The sequence below is a fragment of the Cyprinodon variegatus genome, unplaced genomic scaffold (assembly GCF_000732505.1).
Source record: "Cyprinodon variegatus isolate N-32 unplaced genomic scaffold, C_variegatus-1.0 Scaffold35, whole genome shotgun sequence".
In the NCBI taxonomy this organism is placed as follows: domain Eukaryota; kingdom Metazoa; phylum Chordata; class Actinopteri; order Cyprinodontiformes; family Cyprinodontidae; genus Cyprinodon; species Cyprinodon variegatus.
Window position 1 is genome coordinate 188,858 of NW_015150488.1, and position 14,194 is coordinate 203,051.

A 14,194-nucleotide genomic window follows, 5' to 3' on the forward strand; every position below is an offset into this window, starting at 1 on the left:
GAGATATAGGACAAAATAGTAATATTATATTTGTTGTCTTTGCAAATATACTTTTAATATATTTTTAAAAAATGAGGGACACCCATACATACACTGCTGTGCTGTCATATAAGCAATATAGGCTATATAAAAGTTTTTTTCCTCTTCCTGTTCTTTGTATATTTAAGAAATTTGGGATATTATTTGGAACTTCAATTTGTGGGCTGAATATTGATGTTTAATTTATTCACACTAAAAAAGAATAAAAGTAAAAATTAAATGCTATAATTCAATCAAATAAATGAAGCAGAAAAAGCAGTTGCCATCACTTTCTTTGCTGTTTTTTTTTTTCTAACCTCTGCTGGATTAGCAGGAAATTAGTGCAGACTGCAGCTCAAACCACACTGTCTCTAAATGGACCACAAAGACTAACTCTGTACAGAGAGCCTATGTGTGCGTCGGTGTATGTGTGGCTCATCTTAAGCCATATGTTGGGAGACAGGCTAAGGATAAGGGAGGAGAAGAAAAGATAAATGATTTAAAAAATGAATGCATAGCTGCATTTACACACTGGAGAGGACAAGCTAAATATTCATCACCCTCTCTATTAGTGTTCCGCTCTGCTGCAGGCTAGAGGCCTCAGCCATGAAGGCCTGTAGGGCCAAATCTCTTTAAAAGTAACAAAAAAACATGTTTGTCATGGTGTCAAGAGAGAGCATTTTCTCTGTAGTCCTTTTTGCCTTGCTTCGTCTTTATTAGCAAAGGCCTTCAATAAACAGGCCCCATTTATGAAAACCCACATTGGACCTCGGCATATGTTAGCAGAAGAGTGAGCGGTACGAAGTGAGACAGAGCATCCCTGGCAACCTTTTCTCCAAGTTTGACTCTTTCCTTCGCAGCACACCCTATCCCAGAGCAATGCTGTCAGTTGACATAACACCCAGAAGAGCGTTCAGTTTAACACCCTCCACCACCGTCGTCGCTGCTGCTCAGCTGTCAACCTTTTTTTCACAGATATGATCTCCTGAATGCAACCATGAAAGGGTAAAGTCTCACTGCAAAGCTAAGCATTCATGGCACTCGCAGCAAGGATGATCCACAGAGCAGTAAGCATGGTGACAACAAGAAAGGGTTAAGAAATGGGATTCTTCAGGCATTTTACTGACACCTTAACTGCCCAGGGACGTATTCAAACATGCATACACAGGCACATGCACACCCCCACATGCACACAACAAATTCAATGTTGTGACTCAAGGGTAAAACCATGCCATCACACCATTAGCTATGCTTGAATTATTCTCTTGATGCCACTCTATACCATTATACGGATGCTATTACAGAACATTAAAGAGCTGATTATGACTATTATAGATATGATTATAGGGTACCTGCTTATATGATCCACACACAGCAGTAATCACAGGTGAGAGGAGACAACTGTCTAATTTAACGACTTACAAGTGCAATACGCATTTATACTTCATGTCACTTTCACATGGTCTACAAATCTAAGGTAAAGAGGGTTATTTTAAAAAGAAAAAATATTTCACTTAGAATTCTGCCCTTTAAACACGAGATGTGTTATGTTACAGTAAAAAAAAAAAAAAAAAGTTTTTGGTATAAAAGTGTGTAAAGTTTCTCTGAACAAGGTCAGGGTGTTGAAGCGGCGTGATAATTAACAGGCCACTATAAGGCCTCCTCAACAGGAAGCTGTCCATGTGTGCATGACCAGCAGAGAAGATTAGAGCAGGTGTCAGCTTGACGAACATCTCTTCTCTAGAGATTTGGAAGAAAAAAAAGAGAAGCACAGAAGGAGAAATTGAGACCAGAAGAAGGATAGAGGGAGGGCTTCAGGGGGTCCACTGGAGCAAATCCAGCAGGAAGAAGGTGAGCAGCCTGCTTTGCCCGCCTACCTACCCTCCCCCTGCAGATTGAAGTCTTGCGAAGAAAATAAAGTTTATTGCCTGGAAAGAAGAGGGGGGGAGCATGTAAAAAGCATTAAAGCTATGGAGGTGAACAATTAGACAGATGGCCAGGTTTGGGAAGGAGAAGACGAAGAGAAAAAAAAAAGATAGAAAAAGACAGGCAGATCACTGAGATACAATCGTTCAGGGTTTTTATGAGGGCCCTGACAACTTCTCTTTCTTCAAGGACAAAAGAGAAAAGTGAGGGACAGGGAAGCTTCCCTGGGTAACTCGCTGAGTGAGCATCATGGCAGACCTCAGCTTTGGCCTACAGAGTCTACTGTCGAATCCTTTGGATTTATCAATAAAAATAAAGACTTACTGTTGGGTTCTTACAAGGTTCGTCTAAAAAGATGTCACATTTTTTCTTCTTTTTTTTGTCAGTGCTACTGTACAAAGCACTCTGCACTCCATCAGGTCATGATGGTGCCTCGCAGCAGCGGCCAAAATACCGCTTTCAACAATTCAACAAAATATGCTGTTAAGAAAAGGTACAAAACAGGCCTGCTGCACTTTCCATCCATCTTTCCATCTGCATCCATCCATCCATCCATCTAAAAAAATGCTCAGAAGGGAATGTAAATAAATTACCCCCCTTTTATCAAAAGCCACCAAAAAAGCATGCAGGATGCAATTTTTATTTTATTTTACCAGAAGTAAACAGTGAACTCATGCAACAAATTATTAACCTCCACCTATATGAGCGAAAGGCTGAGGTCCTTAGAGCCTCTCCTGGTGTTTTTCTAAGGTTCAGGAGCGGCATGTGGTCCATATTGTGGAGAAGGATTGAGAAGGAGTTGAAGGTATAGTAAGGGGGGTGAGCGCTCTAATAGAATTATAACTGAGGCCATCCAATCCAATAAAATGAAGAAGTATTAAAGTGGGGGGAGGTGGCCCATCCTGTTCAATAAGACACTGGAGCACTTTGCTAACTCCTGAAACACACAAGTGGCTGTCCTCACACACACATACACAGGTACACACACTTCGTTGACCCCTTTAATAGCACAGCAGCCACCACTAATGGACGCAAGCAAGTGGAACCGCCAAATAATACACTGTCTTAATGCACTGGACTCAATCTCATCCCACACTCTGCTTATCCTTGTCAGGCTTCACTCTCATACTTTAACCCCTGGTTCCATCTACTCTCACCTTGTGCCGTTCACTACCTTACCGCCCCTTATGGATCACAAAGGCAGGGGCATCTCTTAAGGACTTCAAAGTACCCCCATTTGTACAAAACACTTACCCTCTGGACATTTGCTAATCTTTCAGCCATGATCAGGAAAAGACAGAAAAAGAACTTCACTTCTTCATATTATCTTCTTTGAAATACCACTAATGTTAGTTTAAGGTAAGAGCAATGTAGCATGGGTGTATCTTAACCAGCAGGTACAGAGAGAAGGTGTTGCAAAGGCGATGAAAGTGAATGAGCAGGGAAGAGACCATGTGAAAAGGGCACCTTATAAAAGCAATTAGAGAAATGACTTTGAGCCCTTCTTCCTGCTCTGTAGATTAGAACAGGCCTTGGAGGGAGGAACACAGAGAAACGCAGATCTGCGTGACCTTGTCTGCAACACACCCCGCTAAATTGGCCATCAGCTTTTAAGACTCGTATCACAGATTCCTATATATTTTTAGCCAAAATGGGGGAAAAAAAGAGAGAAGAAAGAAGGGGAGAAACTGTTGAACACGCAGCTCATTTATCATCCTGTCACAATTATGACGTTTGTTCATAAATACCAAGCAATCTCCTCTCCACCTGGCTAAGTCATATACACTTGTGCTTATGCATGCGCCACATAACAACAAAGAAATACGGACACGCACCACCTGCGGTGTGCATGCCTATCCAGGTCTGCGAAGGAAGAAACATCTGGCCAGGTGCACCAGAAAAGGCCGGAGAGCTGACCTCCATGCAGATAAAGGGGCCAAAGCCTCACACACTGACGGACCCTCACGTTCTGCACGTCACAGACATAGACACGCAGAAATAAACAAACACCCGTGCACAAATACACACATTTCCTTACCCTCCGACGCACAAACACAGTGCAATTAATAGGGAGGCAGGTCTCTGGTGAGGAAGAGAAACTGCCTGTTCAGCACATAGAGGCAGAATATGCAATTTCCTCCAGTTAAGTCTGTATTAAATTGATTTCTTCTTTCTCTGACATGGACTGGGCCCCCCCCTTAATGAAAGCTGGATAATCTACAGGTTTTCCCTTTCCTGAAATCAAGTTACAAATCAAGCAAGTGTGGGGGCAGATATGGGGAAAGGTGAAGGAAGGACATGGGATGATTTTCCAGATGAAAAACATGAGGAATGAGGCAAAGGCGTGCCGATTCTCTAGACGTGCGCCCTAACATGCACATATGGACTCGCGTGGGGAGGAAAAAGGCCAGCTTGTGGTTAAGTGTTCACTGACATCCGCATTCGCAAGCATGCAAAGGGCAAGACGTGTTAGTAAACAGAACATTAATAACAGTAATGAACGCAGCACATCAATTAGTGAGCAGCTCTGTCAGACCTGACAAGGAGGCAGAGGCTGCAGGGAAACGGTCAGTTGAAAAGAAAAGAAGAAAAAAAAGCTTTTATTGTAAAAAACTGGAAAAAAAAACTCAAATACAGTTTTAATAATACACTGCTGACAACTGGTAAATCTTTAATCAGACTTTTAATACTTGACTGTGGACTGCTGAATTAGAAAGCTTTCATATAATTTATTCTGGAGCGTTTTAATTTACTTTACTTTATTCTGAATATATATTTGATGTTTTTAAACTTTCTGGATATTTCCTTAAGTTAAATTAAGGAATTTTTAAAGCTATTATCGTTAAAATTTATAAGCAACATGATTTATGAAGAACAAGTAATTAATAACCTAATAAAGTTAAAGGGCAAACACCATATAATATTTTTTTCCTTTTTTATTTAGTCCAAGATTTTAGCTAATAAAGATAAAGGCCAGACATCTAATCAACCTACTGCCCTGCATTGTCTTTTTTTGTCTAATCAAAATGATTTAATTTAGCCTGTAATTAGAACTTTAGCTTGAGATGCCAGTCCTTTTAAAACTATAACATATCACCTTCCTAATGCATACAGTAAGTAACTGTTTTGGTGAATTAATAAAGTCTCTGTTTTCAAGCGAAAAATGATCAAATGTAAATGTTCCCATAGCAAAGAGAACAAGCAGGAGATGATCTATCTTCAACAATTAATCATTTTATCAAACATTCAATAAGACAGTTTCACATGAATAGGATTACTTTGAAAAAAAAAAAAAGCAAATCAATGAAATTGAACAACAGATGCTTAATGATAATCCAGACATATAAGGCAAAATTTGTATATATATTAAAAAATAATTAGCGATGAGTCACTCATTTGTCAGTAGATATACAAAATAGCATATGTTTATATATATATATATATATATATATATATACATTTTTTTTTTTTTTTTTTTTTTGTTATATATTGTTAACTTTTAGAATGACCTGTTTCTTTTTACTATTTCTGTGAATCAAAACTCAGAAACCAGGCAAAGGTTTTTTTTCCTGGTTCCTTTCAATATCTGGTTTTGGGAAAGCCTGAACCTGTTTATAACTATTTCTAACCAATTCTAATATCTGTTATCTGTTTCATAATATAAAAGAAAAACAATTTGCTGCAGTTTTGTTTAAAGATGTGTTAGTTTTTAATCCAAGGAATAAGAAAATAATTTAAAAAAGAGAAAAAATCTGAATGTCAGTGTTTTAAAAAGACAAATACAAGCTGTAAGTGAAAACAGCAGTACAGCATAACAGTCTGTAATTCCAGCAAATATGTGTTAAAACACTTAAAATCTATCAAAAAATATCAAGACTAGGGCTGAACAATTTTAGCAAAAATTTATATTGCGATTTCATTGATTTTTTTTTCCTTTCCACCAACTTATTGCATGTAGATGTTTCACTCCAGGGTTTCAGTTTTTCTCTTGAAATCTTGTTTGTTTATAGTCCATTTATGCAGGACTTTACTTTAACCCTTGTTAAGAAAGAAAAGTGATATATTCTACAAATCTGCGTGCTAGCTGCAACTCTCTCTTCACGTATGTGTGCAGTTGCAAACCAAATTTAACCATATCACTGACTCCTAAAGGGCTGGAGTGAGAAATTTAGTAACTGGTGTTAAATGTAATGTGACCAAAATTGAGCGCCTCTGAGATTTGAAAATTGCGTCTTGTTAAATTGCGATTATATTGCAAATGCAATTAATTGCCTGGCGTTAAACAAGACTATAACTAAAAATCTATCTGCCTTTGAACATCAAACCTGTTATTCAGTTGGATAACGGTGTATTTTTTTGCTACTTTTTTTGATTTTACATGTTGAATAATATTTTTACATCAGATAATCAATTTAGATATATGAAAAGATCACAATTAGTTAACACTTTAAAAAACAATCAAGTAAAAAAGTTTGAAGGGATGAGTCCTGATTTATTCACAGTTAGGGCTTATTTATTTAGCTCAAAACAAAGAAGGGTCAAATTAAAGGGGAAAAATGAAGAGAGAGATGGAGCTCTGGACAGATGCAGAGGAAGAGAGACAGAGATGGAGAATGAAAAGGACAAGGCGGTCATCATAATTGCAGAGTTTGCTTTTCGGATGCAGACAGACAAGGGCCAGGGGGCCTTGCTGCAGAGATCAGATTCCACACAAACACACACACCAGCCAACCCGTGTGCTTTTCTTTAAAGAAAAAAAAAAAAAGAATTGATACAATTCAAAGTGTTTTTGTCTGCATCAGTCATCTATTAATTTCACCCAACATGTATATATATATGTAATGCTTCTTAGTTTTCAGTGGGTGATAGAGTTCCTGTGTGTGCGCCTATATTCTGCTGGAACTTGTTTCTCTCACTTCTTCACTGAGGCCAGAGCCTGATCACATTTACATTAAAAAGAGATGGAGATTTAAATAACGTGTCTATGTTCTCAGAAAGACATCAAGAGATTTTCATCTTTCTCTCCTCTTCCTCTCCATCTCTTCTCCTCCATTTCCTTACCCTCTCCTGCTCCCTCCTCCTCCTCCTCCCTCATCTCGACCGCTCTATCTCCACTAGATTCGCAGACAGTGCACATTTTTCCCACATGTCTTCAGTGTAACTGATCCCCCTAACAACCAGGATTTTAATGCGATCCATATTGCTCCCTAATATTTCAGATCTCCGAATAAGCGTTGGCAATTACATGTTTACACTCAACTTATTCTGCAATTCTGCATAGGGACTTTAGCGTCTGGCTTGAATCACATGAACAGACTGAGAGGCTGATTACATTGAGGTTAGATAACAATGAAGAAGAAGGAAAAGCACTTGGACCTCGCACATTCTCGTACACAACTTTCTCTTTGGAGGTGTCAGCAATAAAGTGCCACTCTCTCAACCACAAAATAATTTGTTCCCTTTCTAGTGTGGCGGTAATGTGATTGCTTTATCTAAACCTGCTAGTTTGAGACTGTTTAATTTTCTCCTAAAACATTCCCCACTTGTATCATCATCTCCATATCCCCAGGCCGGATACAACACCACAACTCTGAAAGGGGAGCTTACATCCCTCACGCACCGCTGTAGTGAACACATCGCTGTTCAAAGATAATAAAGTAAGCCTCTTTGATTTGCCGTTTCTTTTCTTTTTTTTTTCTCAAATAAGCTTTATGAAAACATGAGCGCCACATAACTGTATAAGAAAAGAATCTTGTAATTAAGAAACATGGAGACCTTTGATGTGAGTAAGTGTGAAATAAGCCTTTTGATGAGGGGATGTGTTCGTCCTCCTCAGGGTCATGTATGCACTTTGATTAAAAGCTTTTTATTTGGAAATATCCTAAAGTGCCATCAGCCTTTTGTGTTTTCTATGGAAACAAAGCATGGTGTATTTATCACTTTCTTAAGAAAACAATGTCTTTTTTACCTCTCAAATCATGAGTGACTCAGATGGAAGAAGGAGAAACATGTGCACTGCCTCGGAAAAATGTTCCTTCTCCTGAGCTTTACCATGTTTAACCAAACTATTTAGTGTCTGGTCTGATAGACCAAACAAAAGTGGTACATTATTCTGAAAAGACATAAAGGAAAAGCATGTTTTAGATTTTTACAACTTCTGATAACTTTGACATGCATCTGTTTCTTACGGTGGCCCTGAAGTGAAAACTGCAACTACAAATCTAAAAGAGCAACTACATTAAGAAAAACAAAACTACATAAAGCAAAGCTCAACTACATTAAGGAAAACACAATTACATTGACCTACCGGAAAAGGTAGGTACCAGTGGGAAACATGAGACATCGCTGATTGGACGACGGCGCCGTTTGTTTTTCTTAATGTAGTTGCGCTTTGCTTTAGGTAGTTGCGATTTCCTTAATGCAGTTGCGCTTTTAGATTTGTAGTTGCAGTTTGCACTTCAGGGCCACCGTAGTTTCTAGCAATTTTTACTCTTATTTATTTATTTTTTTTCCAAAAGTTAAATCCAGAGCAACCTTAAAGTAAATGCAATATATTAGTAAAGTTAGTGAAAGCAAAATTAACAACAAAAATATTAAGTCTAACATGCTCATAAGATAAGGCTTTCTGGAGAACATGGACTCAAAGCTCCAGATCTTAGAGAGTCAACCTTATATTTGAAATATGTTAATGTGATGCAGGGTATGATTACTGAGGATGATGCCCAACTAAAAACTAATCACATTTGAACAGCCTGTAAGAGAATCACTCTATAGAGCTCGGCAACTTTGGAAATGCTTCTTGGAAACAAACCAGCTCTTATTCAAATTCTTTATGTAAATGCTGTGAGTTGGAAACCAAATTCCTTTGGTTGGCAGTGCTGTTAAAGCACAGAGGGCCTGTGATCTCGCCATGTAACCATGTATGGTGTGAATAAACATAGTGAATCATAATCCAGGGGATTGTGTTTGGGGACAATAATCTAAAAGGGACTTATAAGTAATGAAATATCAAAGTATTATTCAGAAAAGCAGCTCACTCCAAAGATGACAAATCCAATGGATAAATCTACCATCAAGAAAACCTTTAGCTTCACGGTCCACAGACTGACCTTTATGGAAGAGAAGCAAGAAGTAAGAGAATGCCAGAGGAGGAAACAGCAAAGGAAGCTTATCCGGTAAGCCAGCGTGCAAAGTGATATATGTGGTGTAAACCTATCACTAAATATCAAACTGGACCTGTGATTGTCAATATAAAACCAACTAGTGGCTCCACCATGTATTGGGAATGGGGAATCTATTTTTCAGTGGGGACAGGTGACATGTGCAGAGTAAATGGGAATCCGAAAGAAGCTAAATCCAGAAACAGACCAATCCTGGAGGAAAACTGTGTTATAGAGACTACAAATGACTTGAAACTGGTATGGAGGTTAACTTTCCAGAAGGATAATGGTCCTAAATGGTACAGTCAAAGCCACACGTGAACAGATTGGACCAGAAAACATTTTTAAATGTTTTAGCCAGGTCCAGACTTAGATCTATGAAAACGTATGTTTCTGCATGAGTCCTGAACAACTGATGGGATAAACCTTTTTTTGACCAGCATTTACAAGGAGAAAGGCAAAACATCAACATCTTAGCTGGTAGACAAGCAAAGCTGGTGGAGAAATAACTGTAACTGCAGCAAATGGTGGGTCTCTGAAGTGTTAGAGTGGCAGAGTATGCACACACACACTAAAGTAAAACCTTTGCAACTTTTATTTAATTGAAAATACAAATAATTTACCTTGTAATTAAGCATTTTCTGTTGGTCTATCAATAACAGGGGAAAATGTCTATTGAAGAAGCCAATGGACAATAGACAACCTAACATTATAATGCTGTGAGGAAGAGAACTTAACGGTTTCAGGTGAACAATTTGATCCACTGGACGCGCTCTCCTCCATTTTGCTCTACCACTAAGTTGGTCTCAGTGGGATTTTATGGGCAGGGAGGGGCTAAGTCCTCAGAGCCATCCCCATACATTGGTGTACATGCACCAAGTCCAGTTTGTAACCAAGAGACTGGAGAACAACATGGAGAGATAGAGCAAGACGTCACAACCATATCCCATCTAAAAAGATACATTTAATTCTTCACATCACTATTCTATAATTCATTCAATCTAAAAAATATATGATTGTTTATTGCTCTTTTAAATTTGCTATGTGACAAAATGTGAAAAGATTTGACAATCTACTTAACAATGGACTTTAAGGAGGGTCAGAGGTCACCTTCTAGTGCATTTATTGTTGTTTTATGTAGATTTATGAAGAAAATCCTTAGAGAGACTTCGAACACACTTTTGATCATCTATTTTGCTTGCTCATAAGGTCACACAGTTCTGCTTAAGCGTTACGCAAATCTGAATAATAGGAATCCCATCCTGCATCTTTAGCACCTTGTTGCCTGGAAATAGCCTGAACAGCTCTCCTACAATAGCGCTACGAATGCCTCACGTGATCTCAGCAAAGGCCAAAGGTCACTGAGCTGAAGATTGTCAACGGATCAGAGAAGTGACAGAAAACAAATGACGCCTTGTAAACAAATTAAATTATTACTTTAATTCATGCGGTCTGATTAAATTTGCTGGGAGAAAAGTCCTTCACAAGGGAACCCGAAGAACGAAGGCATGACAGATAGGAGGGAGGACAGAGGAAGCTTTTTCCAGCACTACCCCGTCCAACAACGGTTTTGGCACCAATGAAAGTAACTGCATTAACAATGTTGATCATCTCACAAGAGTGTCTTCCTTTTGTCTTCTAGCTAAATGCATTAAAGTTGGGTTAAATCAAGTTTGTGCTGGAACATCGGCAGCCTGCCACAAACAGAGTGAATAAGCAAAGTAAACTCTGTGTAATCTAAGTATCTTGAGATGTTTTAATCATTGTAAATTAACATAGAAATGTGACAACTGAATTGCATTTGTATTCAGCCCTGTGGAGCCTTGTCTCCACACACAGTCTAAAGTTTATGTCCTGTTGATCTGTGAAATCCTCAGAGGTCTATAAGAGAACATTACTAAAAAAAAAAACAACATCAGAAAGACCAGGAAAGATAGCAGGATGAGGAAGAAAGATGGGAGATATTGGACAAAATAGAAATTGTACTGTTCAATTGGTTGTATAAAAATAACAATAATAATATAGTGCAGCTGTTGTCCGATCAAGATATTCACCTGATAGACTGAGAAAGGGGAGGTTTAATCAGAGAAAAGACTAAAAGGCCCAAGGTAGATCAGGAGGAGCTTCAGAGGTCTTTAGCTCAGGTAGGGGAAAACTATCAATCATGTACTCATCGAATGGCTCATCAGGGATAGCATATCATCCTGAACAGCGACACAGGTGGAGATGCTTTTCTTCAAAAGGGAGTGGATGGAAAGGCGGAAGGAGCTAAATAATAGGTAGATCTGGGAGAAAAACGTTGAAACGTTTCAGAAGAACAACCCTGCCAAGGAGCCTTGCTCGACTTTTTGGGAAAGCATCAGTGATAACGCCAAACCAAAAATACTACATATTTGCACCATATAGAGTAATGCTCTGAACTGCCATATCAATGCGTTGTGTTTTTTTCTCCCACACTGTTTACATTTGATCACTGCTGCACTTTATCTAATGGAAAGGTTCATTTACTGTCTGGAAAGCTATACTAAACAAAATTTCTTTTTATGTACACTCTGTGTATACAAAAAGACAATACAAGTTGTCAAAGTCTAATCAAGACTTTAAATAAATTGATATTTCTGTGTTAGGATGGACCTGTCAAAGTTTAAATCTGAAGAGACTTTTTTGCAATAAGATTTTATAAGAATTAATGTTCACAGATTCTCTTCAGCCAATATTAGTGACTTTGAGCTGCTTACAGCTTAAAGAGAAGGAAACACTTTCACTGTTAGGGTGTTTTTAAAATGATTTTAGACTTGCAGCTGTATTTTCAAGGATGGGCTTTCCCAAAAAGTATTGGACAGTAAAACTGTATTAGTCCAAATAAAAAAAGGTTGTTTTTAGTCATGCAACATAAGGTGACCAAAGCTAAAGGGGTGTAAATACTTTGCAAGGTACTTTATAAGTGATCTGCAAATAGAAAACCCCATTTTCTACAATTCATCCCATCACCTGGAAAACACCTGAATTAAAAGACTGGTATTTAGATTGGTCTATCACCCAAAGCTGCATTAGGTCTCTCCTCAGTTTGCTCCTTAATTCCATCAGAGTAATCCCACGTTATTGCCCTCTAACAGTACCCTAAACGGAGAATAAAAAGTTTGCTTCCCTCTAGCAGTGTATTACCAGGAAACAACAGGCCCTCTCCTCATTAAGTTATAGATATAAATGCTCCAAAGCATGAAATTACCCCCGAGCCTCCCTCTCCAAATAACCTGGTTTGCAAACAAATGATCCGAGCACAAGCAGTAAAAGGCAGATTATTAAAATAATAGGAGGGATTTAAATTTGCATCCACAGAACAATTCAGCAAAGGACTGTGCAATTACTCCTCCCCTCCTCCTCGCCGGTTCACTCCACCTTTCTACCGGCAAAGCCCAGAGTCCCTCACACTTTATTGTGTCCATCTGTTCTTCCTAAGAAACACATGCACACTTCGGTGTCTGCAGCTGTGTTTTCCATTTGTGCTCAAATATAAGCGTGTGTAAAGGAAGTCGGTTTTCCTAATTAAAGCCAAAATCCTTTTGCACCCTTATACTTGGTTATTCCATTCCACTTTTCCTTACAGTCTGTGTTTCTCCTTTTCTATGATAAATATCTAACTTTACCAAGAGACAATAACAGTCCCTCCTCCTATCCTGGAGTAAATGGGGAGCAATGAGAGAGTGAGGAGAGAAGAAACGGACGAGGCAAAGGGTGCTCAGGTCTGCATTACCTCTGAGTTATGGCCTCCATTTGCATCTCAATCAGCCTCTTTAGAGAGCCCACCACCTTTGTAACACCCCCATCACACCGAAGACACCCCAGGTAATCAGGGAGATTTAGGGGGACTGGCAGCCTACTGTGGGCACCCGCTGGCTGGGGTTTGCAGCTCATTCCCAGCCCCTGGTCTCACTAAGGGCCCTCTGGGCCACATCCAAACACCAGAGAATGGCGGCACTTAACAAGACCGAGGAGGACCACGACAGACGAGTGGCAGGAACAGGCCATAAAACAGAGGGAAAAACAAAGCACCCGTGTGATTATAATAGATCTTCCTACATAGATGCCTGCATAGCACTCCATTGCTGCCTCATTAAAACAGGGGTGGAAGGGAAAAACTTGAACTTGTGACCCCAGGTGAAAACATTTTTATCTCTGAGTGAGAGTGGCACTGACACCCTCCCAGAGCACCCCGAAACAAAATCTGGTTGTCTGACCTGTAATGGGAGTCTACAGACATGGCTCCACGGTGCGATTTGCAGATAGCTAATGCTCCACTTGAGAATTGCCTCTCTAGTTAGCGTTGTCTCATGGCTGAACCGTGCTAAGATACTATTGTCCACAGTCAGCCCTATTGATATTGTGACTCCAGCATCTGTTCACCTTCTTGTTATCGTCTGAACAGTGTCCTATCTTACTGTGTGCATAGTTTGTCTTTCTGTTTTTATGTGTCTAAGACCTTAGGGCTACAGAGTGGTCACCGAGCACAGTAGATGACAACAGGCTAAGAAAGCTAATAGAGAAACACTGAACACACCAGGGGCCTAATCAAGTTGGAAGGAGATGTACTCACAGGTCCAAACCCCTTTCTTACAGACACTCTGGCCTTTCCTCTACTCTGTAATCTCACTGATGCCCAACACTGCCTTCAATGATAATACACTGCTCAGTTTTGGTAAATAAAACACGCAAAAAAGCAAAAGAAAAGAGGAGGCTGACTTCAGGAGCAATCACAGATGGCAGTGGAAGTGAGTAGAGTGAAAAAAAATGAAGAGATACAGAAACAGGAGCTGAGCTATGGTTATCAGAATCAAATATTGGTGACGAAGAAAGAAAAAAAGCTGGGGAGTGGGCAACATTAATCAAAGCGTTCACCTAGTGGGCAGCCATATGGCAGATCAGCACGCCAACTGAGCAAACTTGCTGATCTTCAGTAACGGAGTGCAATTAATTCCACTGGCTGCATTCATCTCTCCCTCACACGTTGAAGAAAAGGGAGGTAGAAAAGAAGGAGCAGGTACAGAGGAGCGTTTGTTAGTACTTTTTGCTCTTCCACATCAACTCTTTTT

General features: G+C 39.3%; 1 protein-coding gene across 1 annotated transcript in view; it reads right to left on the reverse strand.

Moving 5' to 3' along the window:
- The window catches only part of wwox (WW domain containing oxidoreductase), a 187,231-nt gene that overhangs the window by 130,023 nt on the left and 43,014 nt on the right, over positions 1 to 14,194 (reverse strand). The gene's annotated exons all lie outside the window — the stretch shown is intronic.